Source organism: Octopus bimaculoides, chromosome 1, assembly GCF_046866305.1.
Source record: "Octopus bimaculoides isolate indiv1 chromosome 1, ASM4686630v1, whole genome shotgun sequence".
Classification (NCBI taxonomy): Eukaryota; Metazoa; Mollusca; class Cephalopoda; order Octopoda; family Octopodidae; genus Octopus; species Octopus bimaculoides.
In genome coordinates this window covers 189,086,065-189,101,574 of record NC_142928.1, presented here as the reverse complement: position 1 = coordinate 189,101,574, position 15,510 = coordinate 189,086,065, and the positions used below count along the sequence as shown (strand labels likewise).

The following is a 15,510-nucleotide window of genomic DNA, read 5'->3' as shown; positions in this document are numbered from 1 at the left end:
CACCCATTCTTTTATAATCTTTTCTACTCTAGGCACAAGGCCCAAAATTGTTGGGTAGGGTGCCAGTGAATTAGATCAACCCCAGTGTGCAACTGGTACCTAATTTATCGAACCCGAAAGGATGAAAGAAAAAGTCGACCTCGGCGGAATTTGAACTCAAAACGTAAAGACACACGTAATACCGATAAGCATTGCGCCCGGCGGGCTAACGGTTCTGTCAGCTCGCCACCTACCACTCTTCAATATGATTTCTTGATTATATACGTATATACGTTGTATTGGTTTACCAGTCGAGTAAACTACGGTTTAATTGTTTATCTTAAATGACTCCGAATGTTCCCGATCATTTGATGTGGTTAACAACATTTGGATTATATCAGAGTGTCCATAAGAAACCAGCTCGGATTTTAAATCCTCATTATTTTATGTTATGTATTACTCATTTACAAGAATAGTATCAATACTGAATTCGAAGTTTCGGTCTATGTAACGTATTCAACATATTGTGGCAGAAACTACGAGGACTGAAACTTCGAAGTAACTGCCAACGTTATTCTTGTAAAAGAATTGCTATTATGTACTCAATAATACATGTTGTGTAACTATTCAGTATAACTCAACATAAATTTAAAAAATCATTCACACACACACACACACACACACACACACACACACACACACACACACACACACACACACACACACACAGATATATATATATATATATATATATATATATATATATATAATGCAGTGAAATTGTTTACATGCAATCGCACTGAATTCCGAATCTACTTGAAATGAGCGACTCTCTATCATCTTTATAAACAACATTATTGTTTGTTTTCTCACCTTCAAATATGTTAGACTTGCTATCGTAAAAAAAATAGATGTATTTGCTAAAGTACGGCAAGAAATAATTTATGTTACATGCCTCGAAGCGAATCTTTATGTTAACTTGAAGCAGGTTGAAGAAGTAATCGAACAAATAGTAATTGTATTTTGCTGTTTGTGTGTTTTCAAAGATAATACAATTTGTACGATTATTTATTTTGATTTTGTTTCTTTTAACAATGTAACAAAACACATTTCAATAGTTTATAACCGGTGAGGAGGATTTATTGAACTACTTTCTTTAGTTTCACAAAAACAATTTGATCTCATTTCAATCAATAAGTAAAACAAAAAAAAAAAACAACGATAACCGATTTTATGTGGTAATATTTCTACGTGACTATTTACTAGTTGTATACCCATGACTTTCGGCACATTCCGTTTGCCAATTATGAACATCATGATTATTACATAATTCCGTAAATTTGAGCATCCAGAAACAGATGTTGAGATGAAAGTCATGCACTTCTCCTCAGTATTTTATATTCTTATACTCTATGCAAACACACACACACACACACACACACACACACACACACACACACACACACACACACACGCAGACGCACACACACACACACACACACACACATATATATATATATATATATATAATGAAAAATATTTCAATACAAATGTATTAATACAAATGTATCAATTTCCAGCAAAAATATCGGTACCTTGTTGTACCATTCTTATGAATTTATATATATATATATATATATATATATATATATATATATATATATATATATATATTTATTTATTTATATATGCATATATATACATATATATGCATATATATGTCTATATATATATGCATATATATATACGTATATTTCGTACACAACTATCATACAATACTTGTTAGTTTAATCCAGACTTGGCTAGTATTTTCTTTTTACGTTGATAGTATGTAGTACATGATGTTCACAGAAAAGCATACCGATATTTCATTTCTCCGTTTGTCAGGTAAATTCTTTCGTTTTTAGTTTTCATTTATTTCAATTCTTTCCAGCATTATCTAAATTAACACGAAAAATATTCTCTTCGTAGGGTTTTTTATATTCTTTCTAAATTTTTTTTGTGTTTTTTTTAGCTCTATTTTTCATCTGCAACATTTTGTTTATCGTTTTAAAAATTTGAATGAATGTTACTTCTTTCCAGCCATGTGACGATCATGTTCTAAGTAGACAAAAAGTAGTAGGGAAAAAAAGAAACAAAATTATTTGACAACCCATTAGTTATGTGTAAAATTGTAGGTTGTTCAAAATATCTCCTCCAACCAAAAGAAATATATCGAATTTCCTGGTTGAAAATTAGGTCTGAAGCTGAAATATGAAAATAGCAGAGTTTTAAATCAGCAGTATGGTTGAACACAATGCCAAAAGAAAAGAATTTTAAACGTTACGAGACCTCCAAATGAGAATCATTATAGCTCTATGAAATTTTCCATCATAAAATGTAATTAGCGGACCATAAACAGGTTTCAAACTATAAATCGCAACACCAACAGCGTTATAATCATTCTAAATGTAACGAACAAAACTATGAGAGAAATTCGTTTAAACGCTTTACCAATTACTGTCTGTTAACTGTATATTTCCCCCAAGTATATAACTATATGATGTTTCCAGATACCATTTAGAATATATTAACACTTAGTGAAACGTGGTTTCAATATATCACTCATAAATTGCCGAGTTTATTATTTCTCTTATAAAATTTCTATACGCATAACAGTTGTTAATATGTCAGTTGGTTGTACACATGATACCACAGATTAAATGACGAAAGGTCGACAGATACTGCATCACTATCAATCAAATGGAGTTAGACATTACATGGCAACAAATACTTGTAGTTATTTAGATCCATTTAAGAAGCATCCGTAAGAAAGACGTATCAATATGTTTTTAATGCAAAGTAAAACTCTTTTAAATATATCTTTACAACAAAATCAAAAGGAATTAATTTCATAAACATTGGACGAGCTTCTAACTTTCAAGAATCTACCAATGATTGTTGTTATGATGTTTCTATTTTCTTTTTACGTGGAAAGTAATCATCATTCCCTGACTTAACTTTCTAGATGTGATAATGATGTAGTAAACGTTAAATATCTTACCTTTTGTGAAAGCTTTCCGATAAGATCTTCAATCTATCTTGTTGGCACTATTCCTATGTACGTTTTCATGAAAATAACAGTTACAACCGTTATTTTACAATAGTCTGTAACAGATTTTAAAAAATTAGTCTATTCCTAATTTAAACAAACAGATCTAAAGCAGATAAAAATACCGATATGTACAGCATTTATAATGTGCATAAAAATATGGACCGACTATTGATATATTTTGTCGCAGAGAACCATGTCAGAGAAACTTGTGTGTTAAAGACACAAGGCTTCGCTCAGGACGCCAGTGAGTCACTAGAGATTTGGTCTCCACAGGGACGAATACCCTGGGTATTGAGTGCTAAACCGAAAATGTTTGTTCCGATATAGAAATCAGTAAACAAAACATCTACTCGTTTATACAAATTCTAGCCAGGCTGGGAAAACAAGGGTTCAAGTTGGGAAAGTATTTAAAAGCTAGAGTAGATATTTTTTTTTAAATATTGATTTCTAACTTCAGAATTTGACTTTCTGTTTAAACATTCTTCAATTAATACAATTGATACTAGTCATATATTGATTGTATATAATCAACACTTTTGAAATAGGCTTAAAATTTAAAACATAAATGAATAATTTATCAAACAAAAACAAAAAGCAAGAAAGGAAAATATTAGCTATACTTTCCTAAATATTTACAAAATTGGCAGGAAAATGAATTACACATTGTTATATTAATAATCATTATATTTGAAATTCCTAAAGGTGATATCTTCTTACACTTAGAGAATAATTCAGTTACACGTAGCAATCACAACAAGGAAATATTAATGAAATTGTTTGTAAAGAACGATTTAGTTTTTATGCAAGCAATATCCACAAATATCTGTGCATATACTAGCACACAAAAACAAATCATATTTATAAATAATTCTACGTGAATTTAAAATGTACCTTATTCTTTGAATATGAGAATAATTATAAACAAATCTGTGAAAATAATGCGTGAAAGCATTTAACAGTGTTGTTAGTGCAACTAGTGCATTTTTATGAGCGGCGACCGTAGAATTTCATTTCAATTTCGCTTGTTTTCCCCAATTCTATTGCATTTCTCTAGTTTCAAACATATTACTGACTGGCCAAATAACGAGAACTCAGAATATGAAGACGGACGAAATACGGCTAAGCATTTAGCTCACCCTACTAACGAATCTGCGGGCTCGCCAATTTATCAAATTATATATATTAAATTATAATATATATATTGGCTTACAAAATTTGTCAGTCAATCATAAAACATATGTTTCTGTTTTAGAATGATGATGATGATGATGGCCCCACCCTTTGACATTACTGTCACCAGTACTTTGCAGGGTTACTTCATGCTGCTCCAGCTGAGTGGACTGGAGCAACAAGAAATTAGGTGTTTTGCTCCAGAACACGACGCTCCACCTGATCCGATAATCGAAAACACAATCTCGCGATTTGTGAGTGGAACTCCTTAACCACTAGGCTACACGCATTCACTTTTAGAATGATCCGGACCCCGAAAAATTGAAGGCAGTCTAATCATCAGAAAGATTTATGTTAGTTTAGATTACAGGTATTTTCGAGGTTTAGGAAACGAAAATATACGTATTAATTATCGTAAAAAGATATAGTTTACGTCAGGGCGATTCTCGGACCACATGATTCAACATGATATTAGTATTCACAATGTCGTCATTTATCTCTAGCCAGCACCTGATTTACGAGACTTATGATCACAAAGCACGTCTGTTTTTGTCTCAGACATCATATATCTATGGTTATTAATCAAATAAACGTTTCTCTTGTTTTAAGACGGCAGGGTATAATTTGGAAATGATTTGGTTGCTATTTCTAGTTGGAATAGCGATCGCGTGCGTCCAGCCACATTAGATCATCAATAGATATTCTGATCACACAAGAGGGTGTTTTTAATCTCATCAATTTATATAAGAATTTCTGTCAATAATGTGGCTGTAGAGGTTATAAGATGGATGGTGATTTGCAGATCTTCATTGATCAGAAAACTTTCATGATCTGTGCTTCTCAATTTAATTCAGACGTCTCACTATTTTTATCTTTTCACAACCTGTCTTTAGTTGCTTGGTGCAATCACGTTTGCCTTTCTATATAAATGTGGTATCAGAACTCACGAGATTAATTGATGTAAAGTTCAATGTAAAACGACCCCCGGTGTCTTTGATATTTGGAAACATAATTTTAAGTTCCCCTGCGAAAATGTGATAAAATTATATTTACATTATGGCTAATATTCCATCTCTAAGCTGAATATTGTTTCTCTTGCATTTAGTAAAATTTAATTGTGTTCGAAATTTAAAAACAGTCTGAGATCACATTATTTTATTATATTTTTTTCAAGTACGTTCAGGGCTTAGTCAGAGAAATAAAGGGAATGGTTATAAAAGACTATTATTTGGGTCTCCGGGTGTCTGGGTTGGAGCAGATGGTAGTCACCACATCCTTCACAAACAATGCCGCCACTACTACCACCACTACTATCATGACCAAAACCACTACTACCATTACCACCACTACCATTACCATCAATCTATCTACTACTGCAATATAGCACCATCTCAACAATCCCTATTGTAAGTTTTACTAAAAGCTCTACGTAAGATGTCGCTTTTGGATTTGGTTTGCAAGATTCTTTGTGTGAGTTCGTGTGTTGAAGCATATTCCGTTGTGACTTGGGAGAGTCATTCACTTTTGCCTTATAAGGACACATATGGAGACACATGTCCACACATACAGACTCAGTACATAATCACACAGACACACTCAGACATGTGACCGAGGTACACATACACACACAGACACACACACACATACATAAGAACACACAAACACTCAAGCACATGAATATGCAGTACACATACAAACGTACACACATATATACATATGCGCACACATACATTCATGCATACACACATGTATGCATACATGCATACATACATACATACATACATACATACATACATACATACATACATACATACATACATACATACATACAATTTTAAAAACAAAACGTACCACGAACCGTTACGAAGGCATGAATACATACTGGAATTGTTATGACACTTTAAAACAACGTCAGCAAAATAGCATTTTGGAAAGACTAATTACAAAAAGCACTTTCGAAATGAAAACAAGGATTACTATTAATATAAATAGCAAAATTCACACTGCCTGACATATTTTACTGGAGCCATATATATTATAAAGTGGAATAACACATACATACAGACAGACAGACTGACTGACAGGTAGATAGATAGACAGATAGATAGATAGATAGATAGATATATAGATAGATAGATAGAAAGAGGGGATAATTGAGAGAATAATATATATATATATATATATATATATATATATATATATATATATATACATATATGTATGTATGTATGTATGTATGTATATATATATTCATAAATACATACATATATACATGTATTTATACATACTTTACGCATACGTACATACATACATATATACATGTAACACGTTGCCTTAATACCAATCTGGAGAAATTAGGTTTCTCAAAACCAGAAAGCTAATTTGAAGACTCCAGATCCAATCCATCATTGGAACTGTAAAATTCTGTAAAACTTTGCAGAAGTTTATCATTTAAATATATATGAGCATGTCTAGATATGCAACTATATGCATGAGAATACATACATAAAACTTATAAATCTGCACATACATACATGCATACATAGATACATACATACATACATACATACATACATACATACATACATACATGCATGCATGTATGCATACATACATACATACACACACATACATGCATACATACAAACACAAATACCGTTGTTGATGTAGAAATTCCAATGAAGGAGCCTTGGATCTAGGTTAGAAACCGGTTCTTTCTCTATTGACAAGAAATCTTGAAATAAACTGAATAATGACATGCATACATACATGCGTGCATAGAGACATAACTGGATATCATTATCACACACATTACGAAATGTACACCTACGCATATACAGAAGTACTTCACAAGTATATGTCACTCAAAATTAAATTACTGCTACTTCCTGTTAACAAACCTTCACAACCATTAGATCGTCAATATATAGAGCCTATTAAGCTTGTCTTCAACGCATCTCTATTTACACGGTTCAAACATACCGTTGTTAAAAGCGAACAGAATATCACATATACATACGGACATCACGCGAAATATTTCCATATCAATTACTGATAGCGGTTATCATCCAGGAATTTGTATTTCTTGACGGAATTCTATCAAAGAAAATTACTTAGAAAGATAAGCTCAAGAGAATTAATACGTAAGATATGAAATGTATATCATAATACATTCACATCTATATTTAAAATCTGTATATATATATATATATATATATATATATATATATATATATATATGTATATATATATATATATATATATATATATATATATATATATATATATATATATATATATATATATATATATATATATATATATATATATATATGCATATAATTAAGCAGAAGTAGTTTCATAAATATCTATATATTATACAGGCATCTATCAGTCTGTCTATCTATCTATCTATCTATCTGTGTTTGTGTGTGTGTATACATATATAATATATATATATATATATATATATATATATATATATATATATATATATATATATGTGTGTGTGTGTATATATATGTATATATATGTATATATATTTATATATGATATATATAAAATATATATGTATATATATATATATATATATATACATATATATATATATATATATATATATATATATATATATATATATATATATATATATATATATATATATATATATATATATATATATATATATATGCATGTATACAGAGAAAGGCAGAGACAATGCAAGAGAGGTACATGGACATAATTATAAATATATGGATATCTATATATTTATAAGCAAAATTGCACACGGATTCGTTAAATCTTCGTAAAATTCCTTTAAAAACATTCTGACAACTTGCAGGTCTTCTGAAAACAGTCGAATCACGGGAATGTGTTGCATGCTTGTAATTTAGAAGATGGTTGATACGTAGAATTATACAAAAATAAAACAATTATGTAACGTAAAGAAATCTTTTACTTTGTAAATTTTAAAATTTTGTTTGAAATATTCCCCACCCAATATTGCAGCAATTTATATAATTACTGCAAATGATTTATTTCTTCTGTATACTTTCAAAGAAGGTACAGTTTCAGCAGTGCATGGTGCTATATATATATATATATATATATATATATATATATATATATGTTTGTATGTATTTATATGTTTGCATGTGTGTACATACACACACACACACACACACACACACACACACACATATATATATATATATATATATATATATATTTATATACATATATGTATGTATATATAAACACACATATATGATATATATATATATATGTATATGTATATAAACACACACACATACACTCATATATATATATGTGTGTATATATATATATATATATGTGTGCGTGTATATATAGGTATGTATATATGTATATATTCACTTATATATATATATATATATATATATATATATATATATATATATATATATATATATATAAGCTCATATATGTAAGCACGCGTGTATGTATATGCATCTATCTGTCTATATATATGTGTGTGTGTGTGTGTGTATGTGCGTATGTGTGTGTGTGTGTGTGTATGTTTGTATGTATGTATGTATGTATGTATATACACACGGACACAATCACATACACTTACACGTACCTAATTGATATGAATACATCAAAACAAAAGAAAAAACGTATAATAGATACTGACAATTAGCGCTCAGACCGTACAAGGTAACAAATATCTTGCGTCCAATAAGCGGAGGTGGAGTCCAGGCAAATTAGAGCTGGCTCTAAGCAATACACCCATATTTGTGCATGTGTCTCTTTCAACGTATTTATGTCTCAGCTTGTGTGTGTGTATGTGTGTGTGTGTGTGTGTGTGTGTGTGTGCGTGTGTGTGTGTGTGCGTGCACGCGCGCGTGTATCCTCTATTGAATGAACGTCACCAAGCTAGAAAATTATAGGAAATTATTATAGGAAAAATTTCTTTATAAACAATGTTCTTCATTGTATTTTTTGGATCACACTCACACAGGTCTTTTTGTACCCCGCACCTGACTTACGTACATCAGAATAGTCAACGGCGAAGTAGGAATTCTCAACGCGTAGTCCAGCCGGTGTCAATATTTGTTCTTAGGATTTATTAACGGACAGCCACAAAATTATAAACTGCCGCAGTTTCAGTTTAAATGGGATTTTAGTAAAAATAATGGAAAGTCTTATGATAAATGCGTCGCCGACTCAACAATAGGGTCAGTCGGACGACATATAACATTATCTACTTAACGATCCACCTTATGTCATTGCGTAAATGTGGATCAATCCGAGTTTCTGATAAGAATGATTAGGCATAAGCACAAGCATGGTTGTGTGCTTAAGATGCTTGGTTTGAAATCACATGTTTCGGTTTCAATCCTACTGCACAGCACTTTCTAATAGAACGCCTTGTTTGTATATATAAATGTGTATATCTTTTTTATTCTCGCCACCTCTTTATAACCGGTGTTGGTTTCTCTCCCTGTAACATAGGGGTTGTGCAAAAGAGATCAGTCTTAAAGATCAGTACAGGGGTCATCTTGTTCAACTAAACCCTTGGAAGCAGTACCCCAGCCATACCACAATTCAATGACTAAAAGATAAAAGATAAATGTGTTATGTCGACGCCCCCAGGCGAAGAAGTAGGATCTCCCAAGACATATAAATAGAGGTAGTCTGGCCGTGGTAGAGTGTTGAGTAGCAGTCGAGTAGCAGTTGTGTAGCGGTTGAGTAGAGATCATCCGAAGGTGCTAGATAGCTGTAGCTTGAGATATAACAAAATGCTTTTCCTCGTATGAGTATTTTGCGACGTAATATATGAAATAACGTCATGCTTTTGAGAAACTTAACGGGGTAGTTTACAGCCTCTTTAGGATTTTTATATTTTGTCCAAAGCATCGTAAATAATTTCATATCTATGTAGCAATTGCATAAGCAGTGTATTGATTGCCATAACAGCCTCAATAACTTAGATAACTTAGATAGGTTTCGATCAAAGATTGGTCCAGGTCATATCTAACTTAATACCAGCCCCTGATAGGATTAGCTAAATCCTTTTTAAGTCAAGTTTTGTATGTATCATGTTCTATTCGAGTAGGGAGTTCTTGTTAAGTAAGTTCAATCCAAGTATATGTGGCTTATCTGGTATTCCTTGAAGAAATTTGTCCAGATTCCGTTGATAGGTAATGGGATCATTTTCCTTTTGATCTCTTTCGGGACAATGTGAAATAGGGCAGCGCCTGTTGAGGAAAAGAAATGATGTTGCAGTATATTTATGTGTTGTGATCCTGAAGTAGGCAGGGGACGTATGGCCCGTGGTCCTAGCCTTATTTGGACATGTATTTCCTTTTCACAGAGATATTTGTAATTGCCGTTGTCGTATTCAACGTTGGAAAATGTTTACAGACACATTGTATCAACGTATGTTTCGTATCAATATGATATTTTGAAAACGCACGTATACACGCACACGTTGTATTTGGTGGTTGGTGTATACATGTCAGCATACACGCTGTACACATTTTTTTGTGGGAATCTGGAGCAAAAAACTCTTCTTTTTGTACTACTTCATTTAATCTAACTTCTCACTTCCTCCGTGTATCTATCTATCTGTCTATCTATCTATCTATCTATCTATCTATCTATCTATCTATCTATCTATCTGTTTGTAAGTATGTCTGCTGGTTTGTCCGCGTAGTAGTTTTTTTCTTTTACTTATCCGCTTATCTCTCTAACTTATCCTGGCGTCAAATATTATCCAGCCTATTCGAAATCATAGACACACACACAAAAACACACACACACACACACAAACAAACACACACACACACACGAACACACGCACGCACTCGGACACACACACACGCACATGCTCACAGATATATATATATGTGTGTGTGTGTGTGTGTATATATATATATATATATATATATATATATATATATACGTTTAAGGAGGGGGAGGGAGAGAAAGTTACGAGAGAAAGTTACGAGTGCCGAAACACTGAAACATAGGGCTCTATCGCCAAGAAAATAATCTTTGTACACGTGGCTGAACTTTTCACGAGCAGCATAGCTGTTTTGGGCTCAGAGAGAAACCTTGGAGAATCACTGAGGTATCTCATCAAGTCATATAGCATAGCCATATATTGAACACCACTGCATTTTCGAAATACATTTGGTAATCGCGAGACAAATGTGTTTTGACGCGATGCAAATTCATTTGAGCTTTGCCGCCATCATTATACACCCAAACACAATCATAGTTCGAGTATAATTTGCACGATCATACTTGAATTTTTTCTGGGAAATTTCAAAGCAAATCCTTCACTTACTGTTCATTGGAAAATGATGACCGAATATGTATGCTGCAGCTTGAAAATATTTGTGTTGTTTTAATGCACACATCACATAGACTCTGACACAAACACAAACACACACATATACATAGCGGGCGAGAAATTTAATACTCGTATATGTATGTATGTAAATGGATGGATAGATAAATTGATAGGGGTGTATGTGTGTGTGTATGTATATATATATATATGCTTATGCATGTATGCATATGTATATATGTGTGTGTGTGTGTGTGTGTGTGTGTGTGTGAATGTATACGTATGCATGTATGCATGTGTGCCTGTGTGTATATATGTATGTACGTATGTATAAAGATATTTTAACGAGCGATGATGCGAGAAAAGTAATTATTAAGCTGACGTCATTTGATGAACGTCTGCTCGGAGCAAAATTTGAAGCATCGGAATATTACCTATTTCATATATATATATATATATATATATATATATATATAGAGAGAGAGAGAGAGAGAGAGAGAGAGAGAGAGAGAGAGAGAGAGAGAGAGGCACAGGTGTGGGTGCTTGATAAGAATCTTGCTTCCCAACCACATTGTTCCGGGTTCAGTCTTACTGCGTTCCACTTTGGCTAAGTGTCTTTTACTACAACCTCGGACCGTAAGTAGATCGGTAGACGGAAACTAACAGAAGCCTGTCGTATATATATATATATATATATATATATATATATATATATATATATATATATATATATATATACATATATATATATATATGCATATATTTATGTGTGTGTGCCTTTCTGTCTGTCTCCCCATTACCGCTTGACAACCGGTGTTGATGTGTTGACGTCCACGTAACTTAGCAATCCGGCAAAAGACACCGATAGAATAAATACTAGACTTAAAAAATAAGTCCTGGGGTTGGTTTGTTCAACTAAATAAAACCCTTCAAGGCGGTGTTCCAGCATGGCCTCAGTCAAACGACTGAAACAAGTAAAAGAATAAAATATAGCTAGATAGATAGATAGATAGATAGATAGATAGATAGATAGATAGATAGATAGATAGATAGATAGATAGATGTCTACATTCATACATAAATATATTCATTCAGCTTAATTGCGTATGAAGTAATGCAAAGACGGGATATTGCATTTCATCTTTACGTGTGTAATGTAATTGGAGTCGCCTTCATCAAGTATTTTTTAGACTATTTATAGAGATTGTGCAGACATTAAGTCAGTGAGCAATGGCGGCATTTCACCGAAATGTGGCAAATTTATGCGTGAAGAAAACAATAACATAACAAAGTTTTTTCCTGAATAGCAATTATTTGCCAACACTTAGCACATCATCTCGCATTACCTTTTTATTTCCCTATGTCAAGTTCTTATTTTACAGTCACATAATTACTCGTGGCGTAGAAAGCAGTTCATATTAATTATAATTCTCCCTTATCTGATACTTTCGATACGTCCATACATACATACATACACACACACATTTATATCTATATCTATATATATATATATATATATATATATATATATATGTATATATAGATATGATAGAAAATCACGAAAGGAAGTTATTGCGACGTAACATGCATTTCGCTTCATAGCCTGCTGTTTATAGTAACAGGAGTGTAAAATAAAGACGATTGCTTTTGGAATACGTAATCGCCCCCCCCCCCCACACACACACATATATATATACTTATACATATATATATATTGCTTTCGAAATACGTAATCACGCACGCACAAACACAGACACATAAACACACTCACATATATATAATTATAAATATATATATATATGTATATATATATATATATATATATATATATATATATATATATATATATATATATATATATATATACATATATAAAATATTTTAATTACGGTTAGATGCAAGGAAATTATATACATTTACTATATATCTATCCTCCCACGAATACAGTCATGCATAAACATGTAGGACAATATGACAATATGTATAACTAAATTCATATAATTATAAGCTGAAATATTATTTCCTCACACTTTTTCATACACACACATACACACACACACACACACACACACACACACACACGGACGCACACATATTCATAAATACATACATATACATATGTACATATGTATACACAATATATATAGGGAGAATTCACAAAAGAACAAAAGACGAAGAGACGTGGTGTAGGCAACAAACAGATGTGTTTGCTTAACGCTCGGGAAGTGAAAAAGTCTTTAACGTTTCGAGCCTACGCTTTTCCACAGAAAGGAACGCAGAAAAAAGAAGGAGAGAAAATAAAGAATGTGTAGTGGCTAGCGACGTACATATATATATATATATATATATATACATATATATATATATATATATATATATATATATATATATATATATATAAATATATATATATATATATATATATATATATATATATATATATATATATATATATATATATATATATATATATATATATATTTATATATATATATATATATATATATATATATATATATATATATATATATACATTTATATACATACATACATACATACATACCTACATACATACATACATACATACACACACAAATATACATACATACTACATAAATACGTACATACATAGATAGATGCATGCATAAAAGGCGCATGGTTCAGTTATTAAAGCATAGGGCTCGCGATTGCGAGGGTTTGACTTCGATTCCCACCCGGACTGTGTTGTGTTCGTAGCAAGACACTTTATTTCACGTTGCTACAGTTCACTCAGCTATAGGAACAAGTTGCGACGTCACTGGTCCCAAACTGTATCTATTCTCAACCATTTTTTGTCAATGAACTCCTTCGATTTCTATTTTATTCGGATGGATCTGCATAGCCATTCGATGCTTAAAAATAAATCGTATAATATTTTTAAAATTAAATATCATAATAAAGTGTATAAAAATAATTATTTTGTGTATTGTAGAAATATAACCAACTCATTGCAAAGAACCTTTAACAACAAAAACCTTAAATGGACTCCGGTTGAGAACCACCATATTAGACGGAAACTGAAGGAAGCCTATCGTGAATATGTATATATATAAGTATGTGGGTCTCTGTGTTTGTATCTGTACTAACACCACTTGGCAGCCAGTGCTGGTTTGTTTATGCACCAGTATCTTAACGGTTCGGCATAAAACGACCGATAGAGTAAGTACCAGACCTTACAATTAGTACTGGGGTTGATTTCTTCGACTAAATCCCTTCGAAGCGATACCCAATCCTCGCTGCAGTTCAACGAATGAAAGAATTAAAAAATGAAGTATTAAATATATAATTGTGAAAGCTAATTCTTGATTTCAATTATAACTTAATTACAAATAATGCATTTCTCGCTGTTTTGAAATTCATAACGTACCGCATAAATATACACATTAGTTATACTTTTATCTTTATTTAATATTTGCTTCAGGAATTGGATTACGACAGTACTTAGGCACTTCCTTGAAGAGCTTTAATCGAACAAATCGACTGCATTAGTTAGGGGATTTTTTTAAGGGTCTAATATTTATGCTGTCGTCTGTTTTGGCAAACCACTAAGTTACGGGAACGCAAACAAACCATCACCGGTTGTCAGGCGGTGGTAGGGTGACAAACACTAGCACAAAAAAATCACAGATGCATACTCGCGCGCGCACACACACACGTACATATAAGGGAAATGTGTGGAAGCCTGCGGTATACATACCTACATATACATATACATACCTACATATCTATATATCCATATATATATATATATATATATATATATATATATATATATATATATATATATATATATATATATATAGTGGGCTTGAAGCTAGGGTAGAAAACACTCACCCATGGTGACGTGCAGTGGGACTGAACCCGAAATCACGTGGTTACATTGTGAGTT

General features: G+C 31.9%; 1 protein-coding gene across 16 annotated transcripts in view; it reads right to left on the bottom strand.

Annotated features, from left to right (window-relative positions):
- The window catches only part of LOC106875208 (dual specificity calcium/calmodulin-dependent 3',5'-cyclic nucleotide phosphodiesterase 1A), a 1,569,442-nt gene that overhangs the window by 1,107,278 nt on the left and 446,654 nt on the right, over nucleotides 1-15,510 (bottom strand). For 10 of the 16 annotated variants that reach the window (XR_016244595.1, XM_089364142.1, XM_052973333.2 and 7 more), the window contains one exon: nucleotides 3,023-3,126. The exons of the other annotated variants lie outside the window; for them this stretch is intronic. The gene's annotated coding sequence lies outside the window, so the exon portion shown is untranslated. The remainder of the gene's footprint in view (nucleotides 1-3,022; nucleotides 3,127-15,510) is intronic. 16 annotated transcript variants of the gene reach the window in all.